The sequence below is a fragment of the Vulpes lagopus genome, chromosome 12, assembly GCF_018345385.1.
Source record: "Vulpes lagopus strain Blue_001 chromosome 12, ASM1834538v1, whole genome shotgun sequence".
NCBI lineage: Eukaryota > Metazoa > Chordata > Mammalia > Carnivora > Canidae > Vulpes > Vulpes lagopus.
This window is the reverse complement of record NC_054835.1, coordinates 20,769,724-20,784,912: the sequence shown is the minus strand read 5'-3', so window position 1 is coordinate 20,784,912 and position 15,189 is coordinate 20,769,724.

The following is a 15,189-nucleotide window of genomic DNA, read 5'->3' as shown; positions in this document are numbered from 1 at the left end:
TTTGGTCTCAGATCCTGGAGGTCCAGAGACGCCCAGTAATTCGGGGATGGGAGAAGTCAGAGATGGCCGGCGGGGACCCCAAATCTTCAATCTTGTCCTCCCTACAAGAGAGCTCTGTGACAGTGCCCTGCTGCATTTGACCTGGTTGACAGAGGCAAGCCCAGAAAACCGCCCAAAGCGGAGAGGGGAGGTAAAGAAACTAAAGCAAGTAGTAATGAAGTCAGATCAGAGGAACAGGGTGTTGTTTCCCTGCAGGAAAGTGCTCCCAGGAGACTGCCTCCCAGAAGCAGAGGCTCTGCCTGCAAACTGGTCCAGTGGTCGACTGGGACAAATGCCATCTCTCTCTCCCAGGAGGCCCAGGGACTCACTCCTGGTCACTCAGTCCCCTTCCAGTCGTCTTCCCATCACCCAACACCCACCTATTCACTGGCCTTTGCTCCCACCCCCCCCCCACCCTCCTGTCAGAAAGGGACACTCTTCCATCGGTGAAAGTTGCATTTAATGCTCACATCATCATAAAGCAGACACACAACCCCAACCCCAGAATCCAACCTGTGACCATCTCACCCGATAATGACTATTCCCCTTAAACACAGAGGAGAAAATTAACTCCGTTCTAATTAGGTGAGTTTGCTACAGACACCAATTTTCATCTCGGTTTCAGAAAGTGTGATCATTTCAACTATTTTTGTTTCTCACCACCCTCCCCCATCCCTACTCTACTAACAAGTCAAGATCCTGCCAAGATTTCCTTGTAAATAAAACTGTCTGCCTAGGGTGTGATTTTGAAAACAGCCTTCAGGGGGACAGAAGAGAGGCCTACTTCTTTGGGGAAAGAAGCCCAGAAGGACAAAAGGAAGCATGGGGCCCTGAGGTCAATATCACTGCCTCTTCCCCACCCTCTGGATATCATTTACATGACCTGTCTGGGGGCTGGCTGTGTTAGACTCGGATCTCTGGGACTGGACAAGTCGTCCAGGAAGCCTGGGGTGGGGTGAGGGGAAGAAGGGCTTAGAGAGGCTTTAGCCACTCTGCCAAGATGCCCAGCAGCCCTGGGCAGTGTTCTGACCCCAGGTCCCCTTCAGTTTCTTCAGCCCAGGGGCACCTCTTATCAGCAGTGCCAACGCTGTACTACCCTCAGGTAGAAGGGACCTCAGCAGGCTCCATCCTCTAAACATTTATTTTTTATTTTTATTTACTTTTAAGATATTATTTATTCATGAGAGACAGAGAGAGGCAGAGACATAGGCAGAGAGAGAAGTGGGCTCCCTGCGGGGAGCCCAATGCAGGACTCCATCCTAGGACCCCAGGATCACGCCCTGAGCCAAAGGCAGACACTCAACCGCTGAGCCACCCAGGTGCCCCGGTACTCTAAACTTTTACTAAGTTCCTACTGAGTGCCAGTGGCAGAGCTTCAGGAATATAGAAATAAATAGGGTCTGGACCCTGCCCTCCAGAAAGTATTTATCTGGAGGTGACAGCCAGGGAAGGCCAAAGGAGTATAGAAACCCAAAGGATGGGTTTCTTGAGGGTCTAAGAAGACTTGCTAAAGGAAATGTCCCCAGAACAAAGCAAAATGAGAAACCTGAAGAGAAGGCATTCTAGGCAGAGGGAACAGCCCAGGCACAGGCTGGGCCTGTGAAGCAATGTAGTATGGCAGGGGAATTATAAGGAACCTGGCATGGCTGGCCATGAGGGCAGGGTGCTTCCTGTGAGGAGCCCAGCCTGGAAGGGACAGTGCAAAGGGCTGTGGGTTTCCTGAGAAAGGAGCTTAGACTTTACCTAAGGTCTATGGGGAGGCACAGAAGGACTGTGATCAGCAGAGAAATAATTTAAAAGATCTTTCTGGGGGTTCTTGGGTGGCTCAGTCAATTAGGCATCTGACTTGATTTTTGGCTCAGGTCATGATTTCAGGCGGGTGAGATCCAGCCCCATGTTGGGCTCCATGGTGGGCATGGTATCTGCTTAAGATTCTCTCTCTCTCTCTCTCTCTATCTCCCTCTGCCCCTCTCCTGTTCACACACATGCTCTCTTTTTCTCTCAAATAAATAAATAAATAAATACCTTTCCAGGGGTGCCTGGGTGGCACAATCAGTTGAGTATCAGACTCTTCATTTCAGATCATGACCTGATCTCAGGGTTTTGGGATTGAGCTTCACGTCAGGCTCCACACTCAGCACAAAGTCTGATTAAATCCTTCTCTTCCTTTGCCTCTGTCCCTCCCCACTGTGTGCTCACTCTTGCTTTCTCTCTTTCTCAAATAAATAAATCTTTAAAAAAAGAAAAGAAAAAAAGAGACTTCCTTCGGCTGTAACATGGAAGATAGGAGGAGACTGGCCTGAGCATAGGAAGATGGGAGATGCCATCCAGGGAAGGGGTCATGAGCACAGCAGCAATTAGGGGAGGGCGTCTTGTTTCTCTGTCTGCCCTAGGAACATTGCACCCACATGCATGCACCAAAAGTATCCTAGAAAAGAATTCCCAACTGCTAACCAGAAGCCTCCAGTCAGGACACTGCTTCCCTTTCCCTGGCCCCCACTGGAAGGAGAGTGGCCCTCTGGCTTCAGAGGTGGGCTGTAACAATCTACTCTCCCCTTTAGACTTCATGGTAGCCTCAGCCTCATCAGCCAGCCTATTTCACCCTTCGGCCCCTGGGAATCTGCAGCTAGGTACACCTCGCTGCCCAGGGGGCAGTGGGACTCCCTCTGAGGGATGGGAGTGGCCAGGCTATCTGATAGCTTCTGGGCCACTCCAGCCTAGGACAGCCTGAGGACCAGCACATTCAGTGCCACTCTGCAGACAGAGGAGGGAATGGGCATTGGTGCCTGCTCACTTTCGATGAATGGCTGTCATGTGCCAGGCACCTGTAGATGACTGTACGAGGGCCCTGCCCTCAGAGAACCCTAGGTCTGGTGGGAGGTAACAGCAAACAAGGGCCAATTGGCACTGATTGGTACCCTGCTCTTCATTTTGTAAGTGCTCTACACCCCGGACCTCCCTTACAGTTCCTAACAAGACACTCTTAGGAGTGTTGCGGCACAGGAGAGGAGCCTGAGGGAGAGTAGTTTGAGCTCAGTTAAGAGATGAACCTTGAAAGATGGAGCAGCTTTAGGGTAGACAGTGTAGAAGGGTTTCTGGATGGAAGGAATCACCACAGCAAAGGTGCAGAGAGCCACTGACTGTGTTGGGAACAACCACACGGCCAGGTGCTGAGAACCAGGTCACAGAGGTCCTTGAGTGCCAAGCTGAGGGAGGGGCCCTCGCCCAGGGGGCAACGGGGAGGCAGTATTTGTATTGTATTTGTATTCTCAGCCCTCGCCCAGGGGGCAATGGGGAGGCAGTGATAGCTTCTAACTGGAACAGCATTTTAGATAAAGTTGGCAGCAGCTCAAGAGCGCAATTCAACTAACACATTGCAAGTGTCCCTTATTTGCCAGACCCTGGCCGAGGTGCTGAGAATACAAAGGGAGTAAGACCCAGGCCTTGGCCTCCCAGGAGAAAATCAGATAATCCTCTGATTACAGCTCAGTGAGAAAAGGAAGGAGGGAAGAGGAAGAGCTATTTGGGGGCTGAGTCTCTAATGTACACCCACCAAGAGAGGGAGGAGTAGTTTTTAAGGATGGGATGCTCTGAACCTGGGGGCTAGGACAGTGGGTTGCCGGTGGCGAGCTCGGAAAGGCAGGGGGAACAACTGGGAGAGGGAAGCAAGGTAAGGGGAGCCAAGGAGTTTGTGGACCACATGAGCTAATGAGAAGCCAGGGAAGGAACAGTGAGGGCTGTAATTACCCCCAAAGCAAATGGCAGCGCAGAGGAGGGGGTGAACAGGCAGTGGGGCATGGAGGGGGTGGTGGGGTGGGTGGAGGGGTGGGTGGGGGTGATTTTCTCCAGAACTTCTCTGGCTTAGGCCTCTTCTCCAACACAGTCTCCCATTCTTAGGTCTCCCTCAGTCAGGCATGAACCACACAAGGCCCTTTCTCTCCCCAAAGCAAACCCAAATTGACCCCATAGTCCCCTCTCACCACGTGGAGCTGCGATCTTCTGAGAAACCTGCAAACAGCCCTGAGCTGCCGCCAGTTTGCTTGCCTGAGATGAAGACATAAGTTATTTTTGACTGAGATCCAAGCCCCAGCCCTGAATTCTTTTGTCTTCCAGGAATCCCCCAGTCTTGTTTGAAGCCTGCAAGTCCAAACAGCGGACGCTGCTCAGGGAGGAGACGGCTGCTTGGAATCCAACCACCCTCCATCCCGGATCCTAAATTCTTCTCTTATTGCCCGCTGTCTTGGAGATCAAACAGCACAACGCTGCCTTCCTTTCCTCTCTTCCTTTCTCACTCCCGCCAGGGCCCCCTTGTTGCCGAGTCACTTAAATCATTACAGAAAGATGTCTAGGTTCACAGACACCAAACCCTTTCAAAGAGAGGCGTGGGCTCCCGAAAGCGAAGCTCAGAAAGGCACAGAGGAAACTCTCCCGGTTCCAAAATGTAGCCAACCACATGTTCAGGGAGAGGATCAGCTGCTTTGCTGGCTCTCGGTGTCCTTCTCTGGCATCTCCTCAGAGCTTGGCTCCCCAGGGGGCCACTTCTGGACTGTGGTTGGGCCTCTGACACAATGTGGGACCTTTGGTTATGGGAGAGGTAGGTCGAGTCTCCTTGAGAAGCAGCCTGTTCAATCAAGTGCACCTCTCTGTTGCATGCCCCTCCTTCCTAAAGCCTTTCCTTAACCCTCCAGCCCAAAAGTACCACGCCTTCCTCTAAGTTTTATCTTCTTTATCCAAGAATGTAAGTTCCTTAAAGGAGAGGTTATGGCCTGTTCAATTTTGCGTCCATCACAATATGCGACACTGCACACCATAGGAGTCAAACAAATGTCTGTTTAATGAAAAACAGAGCTTGTCTGTTGATATGACATGAAGTCTAATTACATAGTTATTATTCTCAGCCCCCCATGAGGAATGAGTTTCATGTTATGGAGGAAAGATTCTTCTGCATAATAAAAATACCATTGTATGCCTGCTGCCTTTATGTCAAAGCACTTCTATGTTTGTCATTCCATTTCATCCCCCAAAAGCTGGCCTTCTTGAGGTAAGCAGAATAGGTACAATTACCTCCATTTTACAAATAGGGACACTTGGGCCCAGAGGAGGTATGAGTCTCCACTCCTCTCACCAAATTTCTTATTTTAAGAGTGAATGGGGGGAGAAAAACCTGATGAGTGTCCTTGGCCCCAACTACCAATCTTCTCCCAGGGCGACCAGATGGGGTTAAATCGGGGTGTCCAAGTGCGGCTTGTCAAGGTGCAGGCTGGTGTGCGTCAGGGGCTTTGGCTTTAGGGAAAAAGCCACTGGTCTGTTTCTCTGCTTTGTTTCTCTTCAGCTACCTGTGCAATATCCTCCCAGAAGGAGGGGGACGGTTTGCTTTCATTCACCACTGCACAGTGCCAGGCTCAGATGAGGGTGTTCAACCAGCTGTGCAGCCACGAGGCCCAGGGTAAGCCTTTCCACTGAGTGTGCACTCCATGAGGGCAGGGATTTGGTTTTATATACTTATGGCAGTGTCCATGACTCCCTAGAACAATTTGGGGCACATAGAAAGCCCTCAAAACATACTTGCTCAATGAATAAACCTGTCCTATTTAACTTCTCCAGGCCAAAGGAAGGCATCCCAGAGGTCAGAATTCCCAAGAAATCTACCCAGCATCTGGCCTCAGAGGACTTTCTGGGCCTACCCTGGGAAAGAACATCATTGATCCTGCACCTCCTCCAGTGAGGGGCCGCAGTGAAGAATGCCTTGGGGCCCATGAGGCAGGCTTTCTGAGGATGGGGACACAGCAGCAGCAGCCACCTGGGAACACTAAGCAGGGGAGTGAGACAGTGGGCACTCAGATCTGCTTCCTCCCTCTCTCAGCCACAGGGCCCAAGTGAGGCTGTGTGAGAACTTCTCCGTGCACATTGTAAATACCATCTGTCATACCGCCTGCCCAGACACGGCCTTCCTCCCTGGAAGGAAAGTGTTCTTTATTATTTATGCAGAACGCACCCTACTTAAGTGCTGTGCCACCAGGAGAGGGAAAGAAAAGCCCAGAAGAATGGAGGACTCCAGGGACCTGCCCCTCGGATAGCAGCTGGTCAGGAGGGCTTGGCCATCCTCTCTCTCATCTCTCTTGGGTGGGAGGATAACTCTCAGCTCTCCTGGGGATCAGGAGGTGTGCATTCTCCTTGCTTTGCCATCAGCTTGCTGTATGACCTTGACCAAAGCACCTCAACTCTGTAGGCCTCCATTTTCTCATCTGTAAATGCAGAGGTCAAACTAGATGAGCTGTGACCTCTCCCCAGCCCTGAAATACGACTGGGTCACTTGGATCCTTCGCCTCCTGCCACTTGCCCAGTAGCTTGTTCACTTCCCATTACCCCTTCCACCCCGGCTGGATGGGGGGAAATACAGATCAGGATGTAATTCCTTAGTACTTGCAAGCAGGCTCAGGAGTCAGCAGACCTGGGTTCTTGTCCAAGCTCTGTCACTCTTTAGCCATAGAGCCACTCTTTGGACTCTTATGATTGCGAGAAGAATCCATCTCAAAATCCCACGATCTCCGACTTGCCATTCCAAAACAGTGCCTGTAAACATCTTTGCAGACTGAGGCTCCGGACACAGAGATGAATGAGACATAGTCTCTGCCCACAGTGAGCTCTAGTACAGATAGAAAAGACACGCTACAAAATCCTTCAGGTACGATGCTACTGATGCTGAGTAGAGATGTATGCCAAGTATGTGGTGGCAGAAAGGGGGTCCAAAGAGGTGATGCTGGAGCTGGATCTTAAAAGACTAAGTAGGAGTTTGCCAGGTGGATGAAGGCTTGATGCATTCAAGACAGAGGGAACTGCATGTACTAAGGCAAGAAGGTGTAAATTTGCATAGAAACTGCCTACTTGTTGTTAGGTGATGGGGACATTCTGGGAGTCTTTGCATTGACTACTTTCTCTTCTACCCCTCTGGAATAATCCAGTACTCCCCGGATGGGGGTCAGGGGGATTATGATTGATGGCTCAGCTTGCCGTCCCGGTCCATGAAACACATCACCAGGGATATGAGAGACTAACAAGACTCTCCCCTTCCATCTCCTGCCTTTATCTGTTCTCTGAACTAGAATCAGTGAAGCAGGCTGGAAATGGGATGGCTGAAGTGGCCTCAAGGTGACCCACAATTTTCCAGCCTCGCAAGCCATCAGGCCAGATCAGAAGAGGAACATGGCTTTCTGCAAAATGGGGCCCAGCGGCTGGCAGTCAGGGTTGCTGGGCATCCTCCTGTGTGTGGCCAGAGCACGTGATTTGTCCTACAGCTGTGGCAGCCTGTTGTGGCTCCTTGGGGAGCTGTCTGAGTCCTCTGCAGAGAGATGGAGTTAACCTGTCCCTTCTCCGTGAAGGACGTCCTGCAACAGAAATGTGCTCAATCTGATTGCTGCAGCTATGGTCTGCAGCTCTCATGCCTGCTCTGCATACTCCAAAATACATAAGAACAGCACAGAGAATGCCTGCATCCAAGATATCCATTAGCTGTGAGCAGCCTCATAGGCTGCGAATCATGGGGTTAACCAGGCTCGGGGAAAGCCTATGAAGCACTGTAAGCATTCTGCTGGTTTGGCTTGCTGCAACAATTTATATCCAAGAAAAAGGGGCTGCAAGTCAGGGAAATACCAGAACCGCTGAAGGAACGGGCACATTTGCCAGATGGTTCCCAAGGCACAATTGTGTTTGCAGAGGGATCGTCTGCAGAGGGAGGTCCTTTCCTCGGAGAGCAAAGGCGCTGGCTGATGGCTCATTCATTATCCTAGGGCTGGTTTGGAAGAGGGTGCTGGCTTAAAGCACACCCACGCTTGTCCTCATCTCAGAACCTTGCAGCTGTGATTGCCTGAGGTTGTAGTGGCATTCGGGATTGAGCCTCTCCAAGCGCTCCTAACTGTGTTTCTTTAGACACCTGCCACCTGTATCTTCTTTCCTAGCTTAAGCCAGTTAGTTCATTTTCCCAGCTGCCAGCTGTCACTCTCTCTCCTTAATGTATCTGACTGCATTTAGTCAATTACACAGCTTGGACTCTTATGATGTGAGTTCAGCGGTGCTGCCAGGGCTGAACTACGAGGCAACAGGGACAAGGCTGGGGGAATGGTTAAGTGGGCTCGAAAATATGAATAACTGGAAGGGCATCTTAAATTATTTGCACAGAATTTTTTAAAAGATTTTATTTATCTACTTGAGACAAACAGAGTTTAAGAGCAGGTGGAAGGGGCAGAGAAGCAGACTCCCCACAAAGCAGGGAGCTAGACATGGAGTTTGATCCCAGGACCCAGGGATCATGACCTGAGCTGAAGGCAGATGCCTAACCAACTGAGCCACCCAGGTGCCCCTTGCACAGAATCTTCAAGAACTCATTGCTTTTGCTTGATCATGCATGTGTCTGCCTGTCTTCCTCCATGAAACTACAGATTGTGAGCCGACGAAGCCAACTCTATCTTGGTTTTGCTACATATTCCAGGTGGGTTGGTGGTCATGGTCTGAGTCATGCAGATGCCCCCAAAAGCCTGGGTCACAGGGCAGATGGGGGTGAGGGTGAGTGGGCAGTTAGTCCTGCAGAGCCCCGGTGATGCCTGGGCTGGTGGTCAGTGGGCTCTCCCCTGTAGAAGGATAGTACCATAGCAGGGGGTGGTGAGGGTGTCCACGTATTAGGGAACCTGTGATCATGTGTCTGTTGTAACGTCTGTGTTACATCATGACCTCCATAAGGACAGGATGCCTTTGTCATTGCCACACTTTCTCTGTTCTCCAGTAGCATGCTGTCAGTGTGGCGTCTAGGGGGTTAGTGGAAACAAACATATTTATTTACAGACCTCCGTTTGCATCTGGCAGGATAACCTTCACCCAGTTAGTTCACTTAGGCTCAATGGAACTCAGTTTCCTTTAACTTAAATGAAGCTGCTATGACACATCTTTCGAGGATGTAGATAAAAAGGATGGGGCAGTGCCTGGCACAGAGTAGCTCTCTGTAAGTAACATCATTTCTCCCTCCCTTTTCCCCCTGGATACTCAATACATGGTGTTGAATAGATGAATAAATTATTTCAGAGATGAATACACTTTGGCATCTTTCTTGGATACATTCATATTCCAAAAAGCCCATATATCACAGTTTTGTTTTGGTTTTTTTTTTAAACCACGTAACCAAATTTGTGGTTTACAGCTGGAAGCAGCCATCCCTGTGGGGGGCTAAAGTGGTTTCTAACAGATGTAGAAATACCTCTGTTTATCCTTAAAGAAAAATACAATGAAACTACCTTGGGAAACGATTCCACAGGACTTTGTGTTTGACGTCTTTTCATCGCTCTTTTTGATACAAGAGGCACACAGTTGGTGCCTAATAAATGCACACCAAAGGTTTGGCCTTCTGAGAGGCCTCTCAGTTGCAGGACTGACTAGGAGCCACGTGAAGACCTGGAGCCACAGTGTCCTCTAGTGGGGAAGACCGTCATAACACCCCACACAGCTGACCGGACATACCAAGCCCAAGGTTCCCTAAAGTGCCCAGGATCAGCGCCGCAGTGCAGCCACCAGGGCAGGCTTTCAGGGCTGTTTTCATGACTCAGAAATAACAAACAACACATTCTCCAGGAAATGCTCTTCCGAATGCATTGCCCAGAGACAGCCATCACAGCCACATTTATTCCTTAAAACTCATTAGGCGTCAATTAATGGAGTCCAGGCAATGATTCTAGACTGCTAACACCACAAATGAAACCAAACATTTTCTGCCTCTGGTGGAAGTACATAGCATCACCTATGACGTATTTTTTAAAGTAATCTCTACACCCAAAGTATTGCTCAAACTCACAATCCTAAGATCAAGAGTTGCATGCTCTACCAACTGAGCCAGCCAGTTGGTAGATAATATTTTTTGCCACAGAGTTGAACCTGTGCCAGGGTGCCTGGGTGGCTCAGTCGGTTAAGCATCTAACTCTTGATTTCAGGTCACGTCATGATCTCAGGGTCGTGCGATCAAGCCTGGTGTTAGACTCTGTGCTCAGCAAGGAATCTGCTTGAGATTCTGTCTCCGCCTGTCCCTCCCCCACTGCTCACGTGCGTGGGCTCTCTTTCTCTCTAAAAAAAAAAAAAAAAAGGAAAAGAAAAAATAATTGAACCTCAGCCTGATCAAATATCTAGATCTAACCTCCAATTTATAGGAAACAAATTGGCAGTTAACAAATTAATACATTTACAGAGGAATATGTTGAACAGCACCATGGGGAATGTGATTGGAAAAATCCAGACTGTGGAAAACTCTACAGAAAAAATAACCTGCTTTCTTCAGCAATAAATTGCAAAGAGGAAAACAGGTGAATCTTTTTTGAGATCTTGATTTAAGCACAGTGAAGGGGGGATCCCTGGGTGGCTCAGCGGTTTCGCGCCTGCCTTTGGCCCGGGGCGCGATCTGGAGTTCTGGGATCGAGTCCCGCATCGGGCTCCCGGCATGGAGCCTGCTTCTCCCTCTCCTCTGCCTGTGTCTCTGCCTCTCTCTCTCTCTATGTCTATCATAAATAAATAAAAATAAATTAAAAAAAATAAACACAGTGAAGGTTAAAAAAAAAAAAGCTTGTTTAGACAAACCGGAATATCTGAACACTGTATAGTTGATCTTAAGAAATTGTTCGCTGTGGGGATCCCTGGGTGGCTCAGCAGTTTAGTGCCTGCCTTTGGCCCAGGGTGTGATCCTGGAGACCCAGGACTGAGTGCCACATTGGGCTCCCTGCATGGAGCCTGCTTCTCCCTCTGCCTCTCTCTCTCTCTCTCTCTCTCTGTGTCTCTCATGAATAAATAAATAAAATCTTTAAAAAAAAACAAAATTGTTCATTGTTTTTAAAATGTGAAGATAGTATCGTGGTTGTTTATTTTTTATAGATTCTCTATATTTTATTTTATTTTTCAAAGATTTTATTCATTTATTTATGAGAGACACAGAGAGAGAGAGAGAGAGAGAGAGAGAGAGAGGCAGAGACACAGGCAGAGGGAGAAGCAGGCTCCACGCAGGGAACCCCATGTGGGACTCGATCCGGGGACTCCAGGATCACGCCCTGGGCCAAAGGCAGGTGCCAAACCACTGAGCCACCCAGGGATCCCAATTCTCTATATTTTAGAGGTACATACTGAAATATTTTCAGATAAAATGATGTGCTGTCTGGGATTTGTTGAAAATAATTTCAGGGTGGGTGGGGGAACAGATGAAACAAGGCTGCTATGCTACCTGTTAAAGCTGAGTGAAGGGTACCTAAGGGTTCAGTATTACTATTTGCTTTACTTTTGTTTATATTTGAAAAATTTTATAACTAAATGTAAAAAAAAATCTCTACTAGAAAAAGTTTCAGCCTTGATTTTCCTCAGGAGAGTCCACAGATGACTTTTTTATTCTGCTGCCTCTATGAGAGAACAGGAGCCCATTATTTGACAACTTTCTATATAATGAGGTTTTAGAGATTGCTTTCACCTGGCATGTCTGAGAAATATGTTCCAAATCCAATGTACTGGTAAGCTTTCTAGATGCATCATGTGAATGCATCTCTGTTCTTTTATTTACTCCTGGATAAAAGTAGGAAGAGGCCAAGAACCAGCGGACAGATCCAAGGGACCACTTCAACCAGTGCTCTGACTCGGGGCAGCCAGGTGCTCCCATACTCTCTGCAAGCTCCAAATGATCCGCATGACCCTCTCTCCTTAACAATAGCTTTTTATCCATAACTTTCCAACAGAAGGCATTGGCTGTCAGAGCATCAGCAAAGGTACAGGTGGACCCAGCACCTCTTGCCTCCTTGCTAATCCTCATACTCTCCTCTGCCATCAGCTTACATAAACACAGCTGTATCAGCAGCCCGCCAGCTGCCAACTCTCCTAGAAGATTTTCGGCACTTTTCCTATTCAGGCTAAAAATAAGTCCCAGGCTCTCAAGGGTATCCGCAGGTGGTGTGCTCACTCTGCCATGCTGGAGTTTTCCTAGGTTGCTGTAACTCAGAAACAGGGAATTGCTTATATCAAGTTTGTGGTAGAAGTTCTGCTTCTTCTTTGGGGAAATGGTCACAAACACTATCAAAGTTGAAAGGAGCCTAAGACCTGTCCCTTAAGGCTGTTGCTAACTGGATATTAACCTCAATCATGGCATCTGACAGAGGGTGCTAGTCCAAGTCCCAGTGCTGCTACTTAGCTGGTCCAAGACTGGTGATTCAGATTCCTTTAGTGGTGGGACACCTTTCTCTGTGTGTCTCTCATGATTAAATGAATAAAATCTTAAAAAGAAAAAAAAACCTCCTTTATTGGAGTTTTGTTATATTTATAATGGAGACTAAGTCTCTTGGTGATGAGAATTAAGTCATATGGAAAAAATATATATATATATTTTAAGATTTTATTTTATTTTATTTATTCATAGAGACAGAGAGAGAGAGGCAGAGACACAGGCAGAGGGAGAAGCAGGCACCATACAGAGAGCCTGATGTGGGACTTGATCCCGGGACTCCAGGATCATACCCTAGGCTGCAGGCCACGCTAAACCGCTGCGCCACCGGGGCTGCCCTGGAAAAATATTTTGATAAAAAAAGAAAAATTATTTGGGAAACAGCTCCATAATATGTGCTAACCCCCCCCCCTTTTTATTAAACTCTCCCTCTACCCCATGTGCCAACAGGCTCTCATTTATTCACTTAACAAATCTCATCCATCTCATTCACTTAACAAATATTTGAGTGTTTGCTATTTGCCTGGTACTACTGTGCTAGGAGCTGAGAGCAAAGCAGTGAACAAAATAGAGGAAAATTCTGCCCTCTCAGAGCTAACAGTGTTGGGGAGACTAACAACCAGCAAAATTAATTATATAAAAGGGTACAGGATGTAAGGTGATGATAAGAGCTATAGAGAAGAATAAAGCAAGGATTCGGGAAATGCCTATATAAGCAGACACTGAAGTTTTAAAAATGGGGTGGAAGGGAAGATCTTACTGAAGTGACATTTTAATAAGACCCTGAAAGAGGTGAGGGATAAAGCATGTGGACGGATGGGACATAAGCATTTCTGGCAGAGTTAGAAGCAAGTGCAAAACCCCTGGGGTAGAAGTATGCCCCATATATTCCAGGAATAGAATGATGTCAGAGCAGATGGAGAGGAGTAGGAGAAGGACTTAAAATCAGAGAGGTAATGGATGAAGTCAAGGTAATAGAGTCTTGTTGATCATTTTTAAAACTATGACTTTTTATCTGAATAAGACGAGAAGGCACTGGAAAGTTCTGAGCCAAGGTGTAGCATGTTACATTTTAACATGCTGACAAAAGCCTGAAGATAAGCAAAGGAAGCTGGGAAGCTGTGAAAATACAAAAAAGACCAAAATCGAATGTGTATATAAAAAAAAAATCCCATGCATGTTTTGATGAGCAATACCCTAGAAAGATTAACAGAAGGAAAAGAAAAGATTAGTGAACTTGAAGACACAGTAACAGGAGCTACTAAAATGAAATAAAGAGAGAGAAAAAGAGTAAAAAATTAATGGAGTATCAGTGAACCGTGGGACAACATCAAGCAGCCTAATATGTTTATGTTTATGTATGTTTGAAGTCCCAGGAAAAGTAAGGACCAAAATATATATATATATATTTGAAGGCATCATGGTCAAAAACTTTCTAGATTTGGTGAAATCTATAAATGCACAGATACAAGAAACTCCATGAACCCCAAGTACAAGAAATATGAAGAAAAATATGCAAAAGCACTTCCTAATCTAATTGATTAAAGCCAGTGATAAAGAGAAAAATCATAAAAGCAGCCTGAGGGGAAAGATACATAATACATATGGAAACAAAGATAAGATGACAGCATATTTATTGCCACCCATAACACAAGTAGAGTGAGATCTTTAAAATGCTGAAAGAAAAATACTGTGACCCTGGAATTCTTTATCTGGGGAAAATGTCTTTTAAAAATGAAAGTGAAATATAGACTTTTCAGACATATAAAAGCTGAAAGAATTCAACACCAGCAGACTTGCACTATAGGATATGTTAAAAGAAGACCTTCAGGCAGAAGGAAAAGATATCAAATAGAAATCTGGCTCTATACAGAGGAACAAAGAACACCAGACAAAAATAAATGAGTACTTAAGTATGCATCTTTTTTTTTTTTAAAGATTTTATTTATTTATTCATGATAGAGAGAGAGAGAGAGAGAGAGAGGCAGAGACACAGGCAGAGGGAGAAGCAGGCTCCATGCACCGGGAGCCTGACGTGGGATTCGATCCCGGGTCTCCAGGATCGCACCCTGGGCCAAAGGCAGGCGCCAAACCGCTGCGCCACCCAGGGATCCCAGTATGCGTCTTTTTTAAAATTTAAATGTCTTTAAGAGGGGCACTTGGTTGGCTCAGTTGGTGGAGCATGTGACTCTTGGTCTCTGGGTTGTGAGTTCAGGCTTCACGTTGGGTGTAGAGCTTATTTTAAAATAAACAAAAAAATTAAAAATAAATTTGTTGGCACATGGAATTTAAATAAAATATTAAAAAAATAAGTGTCTTTAAGAGATAACCCATTTCTTAAAAAAAAAAAAGATTAAAAAAAAAAGATTTATTCACTGATTTGAAAGAGAGAGAAGTGGGGAGGGGTGGAGGGAGGGTGAGAGAGAAGCCTCAGGAGACTCCATGTTGAGCGTGGAGCCCAACATGGGGCTCCATCTCACGAACCCGGATCACAACCTGAGCCAAAACCAAGAGTCCAACGCCCAATCAACTGCACCACCCAGGTGCCCCAGAGATAATCAACTTCTTCTTCTTTTTAAAAGATATTTTATTTATTTACTTGAGGGAAGGAGAGAGAACATGAGAGCATGAGCAGGGAGAGGGGCAGAGGGAGAGAGAGAAGACTTGCCGTTGAGTGGGGAGCCCAAGATGGGGCTTGATCCCAGGACCTCAGGATCATGACCTGAACCAAAGGCAGCCATTTAACTGAATGAGCCATTCAAGTGCCTCAGTAATCAATTTCTTAAAGCAAAAATATCGATACTGAATCATGGGGCTTATAACATACGTGAAAATAAAATATATGACAACAATATATAGCTCTAAGGCCAGGATGGGAGATGAAAGTATACACTTACAAGGTTTTAATTTTTGTTGTTGTTGTTTTA